The sequence below is a fragment of the Gymnogyps californianus genome, chromosome 2, assembly GCF_018139145.2.
Source record: "Gymnogyps californianus isolate 813 chromosome 2, ASM1813914v2, whole genome shotgun sequence".
NCBI classification, from domain to species: domain Eukaryota; kingdom Metazoa; phylum Chordata; class Aves; order Accipitriformes; family Cathartidae; genus Gymnogyps; species Gymnogyps californianus.
In genome coordinates, this window is record NC_059472.1 from 119,897,547 (window position 1) to 119,909,133 (window position 11,587).

The 11,587-nt window shown below is 41.1% G+C and overlaps 1 protein-coding gene across 2 annotated transcripts in view; it reads right to left on the minus strand.

The window, feature by feature from the left end:
* Positions 1–1,636, minus strand: part of DNAJC13 (DnaJ heat shock protein family (Hsp40) member C13) — a 57,138-nt gene extending 55,502 nt beyond the window's left edge. For both annotated transcript variants that reach the window (XM_050890690.1, XM_050890689.1), the window contains exon 1: positions 1,535–1,636. The gene's annotated coding sequence lies outside the window, so the exon portion shown is untranslated. The remainder of the gene's footprint in view (positions 1–1,534) is intronic.
* Between the last annotated feature and the right edge of the window lie 9,951 nt (positions 1,637–11,587).

Genomic DNA, 11,587 nt, shown 5'->3' on the forward strand with positions numbered 1-11,587 from the left:
ATAAACTGAAGCAGGCTAGAGCCAAGCATAGTTTTTACATCTATAATACTGGTCCTGTTATTTTGAACTAAGCCATGGCAGACTGTTTGAACACCATCCTCCTAACTCAATTCAAAGATGAAACTTGAGTCACTAGCAGTCCCTTCGACAGCCTTCCTCCTTTTCCACATATCTCACTACATGCAAGTAGCCTATGTAGACAATCTTCTAATTATTAAGAAAAAAAGGCTTCGACTTCAAAGAACTTAAGTTCTAAAACAAGGACTATTTTCTGAAATACAGTATTATTTAATCAGTGCTAAGTAATAGGAAACAAAGTAGCTATCTACTCAACTTCATCTTCTCAGACTCACTGCCATAGATCTTATTTGTGAAAGAGCACAAGAGAAAAAGGCAAAAAACATTTCAGATTACATTAACTTCAAAAGCAGCCACAGAGCAGAGAAGTGCATTAACAGGAAAACTCCAAATAGGCATATAAGTTTATGTTTCCCCTCCCCCCAATCAGCATGCTCAAACATTCCCTTGGCTTCAGAGCACTAAGCTGAAAACAGAAAAAACCCTCCCTCCCCTCCCCCCAAACTGGAGCACTAAGACAATTTTATGGCCCAGAGCTTGGCCCTCAGTAGACACACAGCTATCAAGGTGCAAGCTTCACACCACCTGACAGGAAAATCTATCCCAAAGACTGTTGGCAGCTCACTGCAAACAGAAAGCCATTTAGTATGCCTACTTGTTTTGATTTCCAGAAAACAAAAAGCAAGTGAAAAGTATCCATGGGAGAAATTAAAAAGCTCTTGGAAAAAATAAGCACATTAAGGGTATTTTCTGAAAGATACATTTGGTTCTGCTCATGCTCTTCAGGCACACTATTACCACTCAAAAAAAGAAATAAAATCTCATCTGTGTGAGAACAGGTCTCCTTCTCATCTCTCCCATTCTTCATAAATTATTTCCCAAAGCATCTCATGATGGCTATATTTTGATCTGAGGCCAGGAGGAAAGAAATAACATATCTTTTCTTAATGGACACACTAGCACTCCTCTAGGAAAGAGGACAAATTCTGCCCCACAGCTACAAAAGCTGCATCAGGTGCAGACCACGTTCAGTGAAGCACCAGGCAGGCTGAGCCTAGAGAAAAACCCAGCCTCTCCTCTCCTGCGAGATACAGGAAGAGAAGGGCTTGAGAGTGGCTTGTAATAAAACAGGTCCCACACCTGGGGATCAGGGCCGCACGGGCCAGCTGCTCACCGCCCCAGGCCACGGGTGCCCCCCGATGCTCGCCCCCCACCCCTCCACGGCTGAGGCAAGGAGGGGGAGGCTTCGCCGGCGGAAGCATCTGCCCCCAGGCGGCAGAGAGCGCTGCCTCCAGCCCTGCCGCCGCTCCCTCACAGCCCCAACGGCCGGGCGCGCCCCCCACCCACACAGCCTCGAGCAGCACCTCGGTGCCTAACGGTCCCGTCCGGGGCTGTGGAAGGAGGCGAGGGCCGCCGCCGCCGCCTCCTCCTTATCTCCCCCGCCGCTGAGATTTACCTGGCCGGGGAGCCTGGGCTGCCCGGACCTGCCCCCCACCAGCACTGCGCTTCCAGCCGCTGCCGGCAATAAGGGTGAAGGGCCACTGAGCAGAACCCTCACCCTCCACCTGGCCCGGCGGCAGCCGCTACACCTCTCCAACTCCCTCAGCGTCTGGCGCTGGAGGCCGCCATCTTAGCTCCAGCAGGAAGACCGCCCTCCCGACGCAGTCGCCGTCGAGCCTGGGGCTGTCACGGGACGCGGTCAGCTGATATATTCCTTCCCTTCCTCCCTCATCCCGTCCCGGCCCGCGGAGCCGCCTCGCCCGCCCTCCCTCTTTCCTTCCTCCCGCCCCTTGCCCCCTGCTCTGCCGGGAACCAGGGGGGGAGCGTGTAAGGGGGGGTGGGGGGTGGTGGTGTGTCTCCGTGCTCATGCGCAAAGCCGTAGGGTGCAAAATCCGCGCCCCCCCCCCCCTTCTCCGTCACTTCTGGTCGAGGGAGGGAGGAGGGGCGGGCTCGAGCCCGGCGGGAGGAGGTGATGAGGGGAGAGAGGTGATGAGGGGAGAGAGGTGATGAGGGGAGAGGCGGGGGCTGTGGCGGTGGAGGGGCTGGGTGAGGTGGGTTGGGGCGGTTGCCCAGGGCCAGAATGGCTCTGCTCGTCTTTTTGCTCTCTGTTGTATTTTAACAGAGTTTAGTCTGTTGGTCTAGACTAGATCAACTAGGGGCTAGTTTGGGGCTCGTTGATAGTTTCCTGGTTTCATGCTCGTCACAGAAGTATGTAGCAAATGAGAGGTGCTTTAATTACGTACAAAATGTTAGTAACCTGTAGTCTCCTGTTTGAGCATGTACGTCATCAAGCCATGAAAGGCACATTGAACAATCAAAAAACAAAGTACACTTCTTAATTATGTATATTATTTGTGTGATTGTAAAAATAATGTTAAATCTCAGTGATTTATGTGGTTGGCTAACCACCCTCGAAAGTTGTTAAGGGACTCTTAAGCTCTCCGTTGACTTCCCTTATTCTGTACCAGACATAAGATTTCCCAAAGATGTTGTAAACTACAGCAGCATTATAACAGCTTGCTGTGATCTTAAAATGCCTAAAGATTGACATAAATATTTTGAAATATGACTCACATTAGAACACATGAGTTTACCATGCCTTTCCTTTAAAATAGTGTTCTTAAAACCTGCAAATGAAGAGAGAATTGAGGAACAAATTACAACTGGAACTAATTATCTTGGAGAAAAAATAAGATTAAAATCATAGGCGGTATATTGCTATTTTTTAATATCCTTTTCATTGTCATATAAACTATCCTTCATGTCTTATACTTTACATAAGATATTTAAATACTAATAAGTCATTCTTTTGATAACTCTAGTCCTCTGAATCTGGGGCACCGTGGTAAAATAGCACTAATGGGAAAATAACATTACTTTGGGGAAGCTGATAAATTACATTTGGTCACAGAACTTTGAGGGGGAAAAAAAGATTTAATGTTTTATTAACATACTAGGAATTGCAGAATTCTAATTTCAGAGGGAGGTGATATGATTCAGAAGAGTGTTTTTGGCTGAGTGTATGGAACAGTTTTTGGAGGGGCTTGGAGGGATTTTTTTGTGTTCTTGTTGATTTTTGGTTGTTGGCTTAGAGGACTTTTTTGTTCAGGGGGTTATATTTTGTCTTAGGGGGTTTTTTTGTGTTGTTAATATAGGTAGGTAAAACACAGCAAGTAAAGCAACAGCTTGTTAGATGTTTATTACTTGAGACCAAAGAATGACATTTGCATAATGAAATTGGTGTAACAAACTAGGAATCAATATTTTCATAGCCAGATTTTAATCAGACAACATAGATTATATTTCAGCATATTTATTCAGCTCAAGCTAGTATTTCAGTAATAAACTATGTGTTTACCTGTCTATTTTCCTTTATACACTACCTCTATTTTTGGACATGCTTTTGTGTAAGTAGTGATGTTAACTTTGGTTGTAATGCAGAAGAATGGTAAAAGGAAAGGAGGATACAGATTAAGAGTGAGAAAATATGAGAGAAAGTGGAATAATAATTTTGAAATTATTATTCAGAGAAAAAGCAAACAAGAAAGGTGTTTAGCAGTTCAGACAGGAAGTTATGGAAATGATATTGTACAACATGGTAAAATATCTTTCAGAAATTAAAGTAGATCAGGATTTCATAGCTGTTTAATTGTAAAGCATGTGTAAAGTTATAATTGTGTGCAGACAACAGCGTTCTAGTTTTCTTGGTCATTTTTCTTGTGAGATGATACTACTGGATATTTTTAGAGGTAGGGCTTTGTTTTTCTGTTTACCTAAACGGAAACAAGAACACCTGTTTGTGGAAAGCCTGCAATACAAAAATTGTGTTTTTAGCACCATTTTCCAATTTTAAGTTTACAATTTTATTTTAAAAAGCTATTAAAAAGAAAGTGAACAAAATTCTCGCTCCATTAACGTCAATGGCAGTTTTATTATTAGCTGTGACATGGGTAATGTTTCACCCTGAGTTTTCCCAGTCACTTACAGACTCAGGAGCCATGTTAGAGCCATTTTTGTTATTAATATAAGGATAACAAAGCACGGTTTTGATGCCTTCCTGAAAGATAAAATGTTAAGTTGCTTCAATCCACTTTGGAGAAGCGAACCCATCTTCATTACTTCTAAGTCTTCCATCTGAAGAAGTACTGCAAATGTCAATCTGACCTTGTCAGTTTAAATACTGTCATTTGCAAAAGAGTTCAGGCCACCTCCAATCTGGAGAGCAAGGTCTCTCCTTACCATCCAGTTATTGAAATCCGGAAGGAATGAAGAGTTCCAGTCCACTACTAAATAATTAACACTCCACTGGCTATTTCTGTGATCAGCACCTAATCTGAAAGCTGTGGTTTAGGATGGCTGAATTCTTCAAGCACACTACAGTACAGATACAGTACAGAGCCAATGCTAGGATTCTGTGCAGCAGTAAATACGACGATTGTAAACACAACCTATAATAGCAGAGCTCCTATTATTTTTAAAACGGTTATATTGTGGTTTATAGCAATAACAAAGAACAAGTTTCTACCCAGCCTGCACACAGCTAGCAAAGGACAAATTAACTCCCTTTCCCAGTACTGTCTCTAATGATGGGGCAGAATTTTGAGTCAGCTTTCTGGAGAAAGGAGAGATTCCTCCACTCTTCCTTGTCGTACAAGAAAATAAGTTCCTAGTAGAATTGGGAATAGTTACTTCACCTTCTTGCAACATATTTACAGTGTAGGAGGGTGCAGGACCATCCACTCTAAGACTGACTACTGTTTTTCTGCCATAAAGTGATGGGGATCTATCCAGTCTTCTTAAAGATTGTATCTAAGTGGTACACCACAGCTTAGTATAAATTTAGGATAATTAAGAGGGAATATGCTTAATAATTGTATTTTTTAGGTCACCAGATAACAATAACAATAATACTTTGATGCCTAATTATAGGACTTGACTGATAGAGGATAACAGAAAGATTTTCAAAGGGACAAGGGGGAGGTAAGTGTACAAGTTCAACCTGAAACCAATAAAGTAAGATGCCTTTGAAAACCTCTGTCGTGAATCTTGTCGCTTTTACTCCTAACTTGTTGCAGATGCCAAAATACAGGTTACACAGAGGGCCTTCTGGAGTCAGACCCACATTACTGCATCAGTCTTTGTTCTACTCTTTGTGATCCCAAAGGTGCATTAAGACTATGCTGACAATTTGCCAGCAGTTCAAAGCTCATATCACATTTTTATGTATCTTGACATATTTTGTCTAAAAATAAATGCAAATAATATTGATAATTTATCTTCTCTGTGATATTAATTAAAAGGTAACTTCTGGATGCTCCCTATTAATAATTCTATATTTTCTGATAGACTTGTTAAATGATAGCTTTTTGTTATCTCAGCTAATAGCTTGATAATAACTGCAGCCTAAGCTAATTAGCTTCATGATACTGTTACTGAATTTTGTTGAATTATTAATAAGGAGCATCTTCAATACAGTGATTCATGCTAAACTGTATTCATATTCATACCATTCCTTTTGGCTACAATAAGCCCTTCTTTTCTGTTTGGATAATCCTTTAATTTTGGCATCGACATGTGTGCGGTAAATACTGCCGTATTAACTTTTGATCTCTTCATCCACCCATAGCCCTGTATAACTTGGTCTTTTTGGTGTGTCTTTTGAAGATAATCTACAGATTATCTTTTAACTCTTTTACTTTCTAATGGATAAGTTTCAATATGAGTTGTAATCCAGCCTTAGTAGTTTATATGGGTATATCTGACATAAGTACAGTGAATGTAATAGATTTACTTAATATCTCAGATGTCATTCATAGTACAATGTCTTTTCATGGACCTTAATAGCAATGGACAATGGCGTAACAACTGTTAATAGAATTATGTTGTTTAAAAATGTGTAGTTACATTTTTTCAAGGGAAAAAGTAAAGGAGAAATATATTGTTTATTGCATGTAAAAGAAAATAGCAACCCTTTCGTAGAAAAAGTCTGTAACTACCTTCTCTTTTGACTGCGTTTAGCCAGGTTACGTACATCTGAAAAAACTCGGTTCACCATGTTCAGTGGAAACCTTGATAAAATATGACAGTGAAAAATTCCAAATACTTAGTTCATCCTGAGGACGCTTCATCTTAGTATTGCAAGCTTGCTTAAGGTAAACAGCTCTTTAAAATATCTGTCTCTTGGGGAGCATTTTGTGATAGAAGCTATTGAAGATGTCCTAGTCTTTTTGTCTTCCCACTGTTGACACACAGCCCATGCAGTGGAATGGCCTAAAACACTGAGAGGCATTGAAGAAGGAGTAGACTGTAAGAAAGGCAAGGGGCCTAGGAAAAGAAGAAATTAGAGCATAGGAGAGGAAGACCGGTACTGGAGAGCAGGTGCTAGTTAAGACCAAGGTAGTAGGAATGGGTTTTGCATATGGGAATCATAGGATGGATAAAGATCTTGGAACAGCTGAGAGGAGAGAAGGGAGAAGGGGAGTGACCAGTTAGCTTCAACAGGCTAGACCTGAGACCTGGGAAGACAGGAAGAGCTGCGAGGCTAATATTTTGGAAAAATTGAAAAAAATAGACTATGAACAGAAGAAGCACTTATGTAGAGAGAAGAGGACTTTTTCTCAAGAAGACCGGTACAGACAACTCACAGAAGAGGGAAAGTAAAAGAAGAGAAAGGAGAGAAACACCTACTTCTGGCATAGGGGAGCACTGTTAATGACACAAGTAGCTGAGGGGAAAGACTGGGAATGGCTAGAGGAGACAGGGACTGAGCTGAGGAATACTGTGAGGAATAGGAGCTGAATCAACATAGGATGCTAGGAAGATTCAAATGTAGAAGCAAGGAGGGGGAGAAAGGGCTTAGCAGAGCAACAGGCTGAAAAAGACAGGGCAACAGAAGCAGTACCCACAATAGTCTGCTAGAATAGAACCCACGGTTTCACCAGCATGACTCCAGCTGAGAAGCCTAATGCCCAAATGTATTTAACGTCCTCTCTAGTGGATGTCAACTTAATTCTGTTGCTAGTTACTGTTAGTTCTCTTGTCAGAGATCTGTGTTGCAGATCTGGATGTGGTATATGATGTAATCCCACATCATAATTATGTGGAATTTTTAAATAAACCTGGAGAATTACACCACACATAAACAGCTATGCAATATTGACATTGTAAAACCAAAAGACTTTAAGAGTTAAAAAATTCCAGAAGATTAGGATTGCCTTTGCAAATAGTTGCATGCTTATGTACCATTTTTTTTGCATGGGAGCTTTGCCTTATTCACTCCACAAGATGAAAGGACTCATTGAATCAACATGTGTGTGATACTGTGTTCTATCCACATTGCTCGGTTTGCTGGCCCAAGATTTATTTCATGTACGCTATATGAACTCTATTATTCAAGCTCCAGATTTATTAATTGCCATATTGACATTTCTGTGACATTCTTCAGTACACTGAGTGCTTCAGGAACATGAATTAATTTATTTTCCCAACATCTTTCTGCTTCTAATATTTGACTGGTTCGAAGTACATTAATGTTTGTTTTTCTGTATATTCTTGTGTATAATTTCCAAATATCCTAGCACAAGCTTTAAAAATCATGTATCTCTTAGCAAAAACACACTCCTCCTGTAAAAAAGCAAAACTGTTATTTGATTCTCTCCTTGTCTCTTTTTATGGACAGTAGATCCAAAACAGATGATAGTGTACATTGCAGGCTTATTCAGTGTATTGATCTGTGTGACACCATGTCATGTCATGTTTTACATGCCTTATATATTTGAGAACATGCTCCTACCTTATGAAATTCAAACACTTAAGACTTTGAATTGTCAATTTCTTTGTCAATTTATTTGTTAAAGGTTGATTGTTGTGGAAAGGGACTCAGTTACATTTAAATACTAGTTCAGGAATAGGAATGCTACTAATTTGAGAAACTGGAGGTTGACAAAGTGGCCAAGACTTATGTTCAGCAATTAAGGTAACAAAAAAGAAAAAACGCCTTCCAAAAAAGTGGCTTTGAACACTGTTGAAAATTTTTCAGGAGCAGAGTGAATTAGTGGGACAGTAGGAAAATTCAGCCAGAGGGATTTTTTGATAGAACTACTCAGGGAATCACAGTGAGATTCCTCAAATGTACCTATAGCTGCGGTGCCTTCCAGGTATTAAAATTTGGTCATCCAAACCAAAAGGACCTCTGAAAACCAAGCAACAGGTTCTCTGCTTAGGCACTACAGTATTCATCAGCGAGAGTTACAAGGGAGTCACTTATATATGCTTGACTCCCCACTGCAGCCTGTACAGCATATAGAGAAAAAGTAAATACTGATCCTCTGATTCCCTAGCCTGTGGTCAAATCCCAGAATTAGAAATAAGAGTGAAATTGTAATGCCTAATGGAAATAACTGTGAACAAAGCAACAAACAGGAATTATTAACCTTGCCCACAGTGCCTCAGGGAATCAGAAAATTCTTACAATTTTCAAAGAGTAAGAATGTTCTTGAGAATATCCAGCCTTTCTTCCATGAAGAATTGTTCATGAAGCGCATAGAGAAGAACAGGGGAGATTATGATGGCGCAACTTGCAGGCCAAGCCATTGAAATGATAGCATCTTGAGAAAGAATGTGAATCGGAAGGATTCTTTCATTTTTCCTTTTTTTAAAAACCCCTCCCATAGTTCAGTAGTATACTCTTTACCATTTAGAATGACTAGTAGCTGAGAAATGCAGACTAACCATGTATGAATGATAAAGCTGCAAGGTGGTTTTGCAAAAACAAGATTTTGTGGCCTAATAATGTTCCCCAGCTCTAATCCATCTATGAACAGATCACTACCAATAACAGCAGCAATGAAAAGACTTCTGGCTAAAAAATGTAATTTGCATAATATGTGGAAGTTGTATTGGTTTTATAACAATTTAATCTCAAGCATTATCTGTGTGCCTGATAGACACCCCCACCCCTGCCAAAATCTTGATCCCCTATATGCAGGATCCACAAGCAGAACACATTTTCAAGGGGGATTTTACCAAAACACATTTTAGTTTCATGAAAGTTCGATTAAACAACAGAGTGCAATTATCTGTTTACTGGCAGACAGGCAGTCCACATTAGTTCAGATCTGCTTTGCTGAGCTGTGTTCAACTTCTCAAAGCATTTGACTGTTTCATTAGGAGATTTCACCAGACACCTCTGGCTCCAGCACCATGGCACAGAAAATGGGATGCACAACACCTGCTGCTCTCCACATTTTGGCTGCTGCTGCTTAAAAGCTGCCCCTGCTCTCTATAGAAACTGTTTACAAGTATTTCAAAGGTTAGTATAGCTTTGTATATATATGGTTTGTAGTATACACATCTTATCTAGGCTGCTCTCCCCCCACCTTTCTTACCATGGAAAATTGAAAACTAACTCATTTCAGTCAGAATGCCTAAAAGTCATCAGCGATGACATTTTATACTATATTAACCACTTGTAGCCTTACGTCCTGGTGTAAATTCCCACCACAAAGGGTGGCACACAAAGCCACCCTGTCCGTGCATGGCAGAGCTGGCACGTCACACGCTGGTGGCACAAGGTACATCTGATTTAATTGGCATTTAAACCTGAAACTCCTGATGGAGCCAGAAAAGGCCTTGGTGCTGGGAGATGTTTCAAGCAAGCTGTGCCCCCTCCTCGATGCAGACAGATCTCAGATCTGAAAGGTCATGCACAGTTACCCTAGAGTCCTTGACTCTGAATTCTCCAGATAATGACCAACCTTATGTAGGCTCTCCTTCTCCCCCTGACAACTTTCAGGACTTGATTTTCAGTATAAGATTTGTCCTTCAGAAGTACTGGCTAAAAGGAGAGCTGGGACTTAACACGGAAAAAAATACAACATTCACTCTTACAAATTAAAAATCAGAATGCAAACTGCTAGGAAAAAAATACTAAGAATGCCTCACTATGCAGGCCATCTAAAGATTTCCAGACTATATTTTTTGGTCAATCCATGGCTTGGGACCTTTCTAATTAGGACAAAACCTCCCTCTTCATAACAGTGGAGCATGTAGAGACTGGCATGGGGAATCAGTTTGTATCGTGATTCCATTGTATATTACAATCGTTATATCATGCTTGTGTTGTGATTTCACCATAGTGCTGTATCACTCTTCTAAATCAAAATCCAACATAATATCAAATATCTTCAAATAAGTAAATCTGTTATTAAAACATTAAACCCTCCTGCCATCTCAGACCTGTTGGATAGGCCAGAGCCTGTAGGTCAGGACAGGCAGCCACCAAGTCTCCTTGGTACTACAGGGCCAACAAGCTCCAGCTGACCCACAACTTACTGACTTCCTTGTCCCTGTAGCACCAAGGAGACCTGGAGCAAGCAGGATCCAGACAAGCAGAGGTGAGTGGCTGCTCTCCTTTGGGTAGCGCACTGAGGAGACTCTTTGCTGAACCATGGACCAAATCATTCAGCTTGGCAGGAAAAGGCAGCAGATTAAGAAATGGGACATCTGGGACATTGTCTCTGGCACGTGAATCATTGCTGGTGCTCATGCAAATGATGACACAGTGGAGCAAAACAACAGGGTTGAACCCACAGAGGTAGGCTCACTGGTATTCCCTATAGGCATATGTTCTCACCCTCGTGCACAGGCAAGAGGTCTGGTCATTCATATGATGAATGTATTAAGCTCACTGTGCAACACCAGTGATCGCTAGTGCTGGTCTGAATCAGGGTGGGGAATATCACCAGGCAACACACCCTGTCCTTGGAAGAAGGCTCAGAGGAGATGGGCACAGATGATGTGCTCATGAAGCTCATGTTATGAGCTATTTACAGTGATACTCAGATTACGTCCATGTTAACAACAGAAGGAGAGTGTAGCATTATACTGTAGTAATGCTAAACTCCTGCATTGCAAACCGTGGACATACAGAAGCTAATAGTTTGCCTTTCCCCTGTTATTGAATGACATCTGAGCTGTAAGAATGCCAGACACAGTGAGTCATAAAAAGAGCATCAGTCAGCATAATTTTCAGGCTCTTTCCCTTTTTCTGTAATAAACAGAAGCAGGACTTCGGAAATTTCTGTTTTCTTTTGGGTTGGTAGATTTTTTTTCTTAGGTCTTTACAGTTTCACCTTCGTTTTCCTCATGCTATTGCTGGTTTCGGTTTTCTCATTATGACTGAATCATTGAGTCCCTTACCAATTTCTCGGCATTGCAGAGATACCAGCATTTCCGCTTTCAGAAGTGTTGCTTCTGATGATGACAAAGTATTTCGCCTTTAATATCCTTAAAATTGTCTGTAATCAGATGACTGGGCCATTTGGCCAAATTAATGGAAACAGAAGTGTATGAATCTGAGAAAGCACAAGCAAGGCAGAAATGCACACAGTAAGTTAACACCATTTCTAGCATCCATTTCAGGCAGTATATTATCCATATTATCTTCCCACTCCTTTTGCTTTGCTTTGACACAGATCGTGACCATCAAATGGTATATAAGGCGCATGCT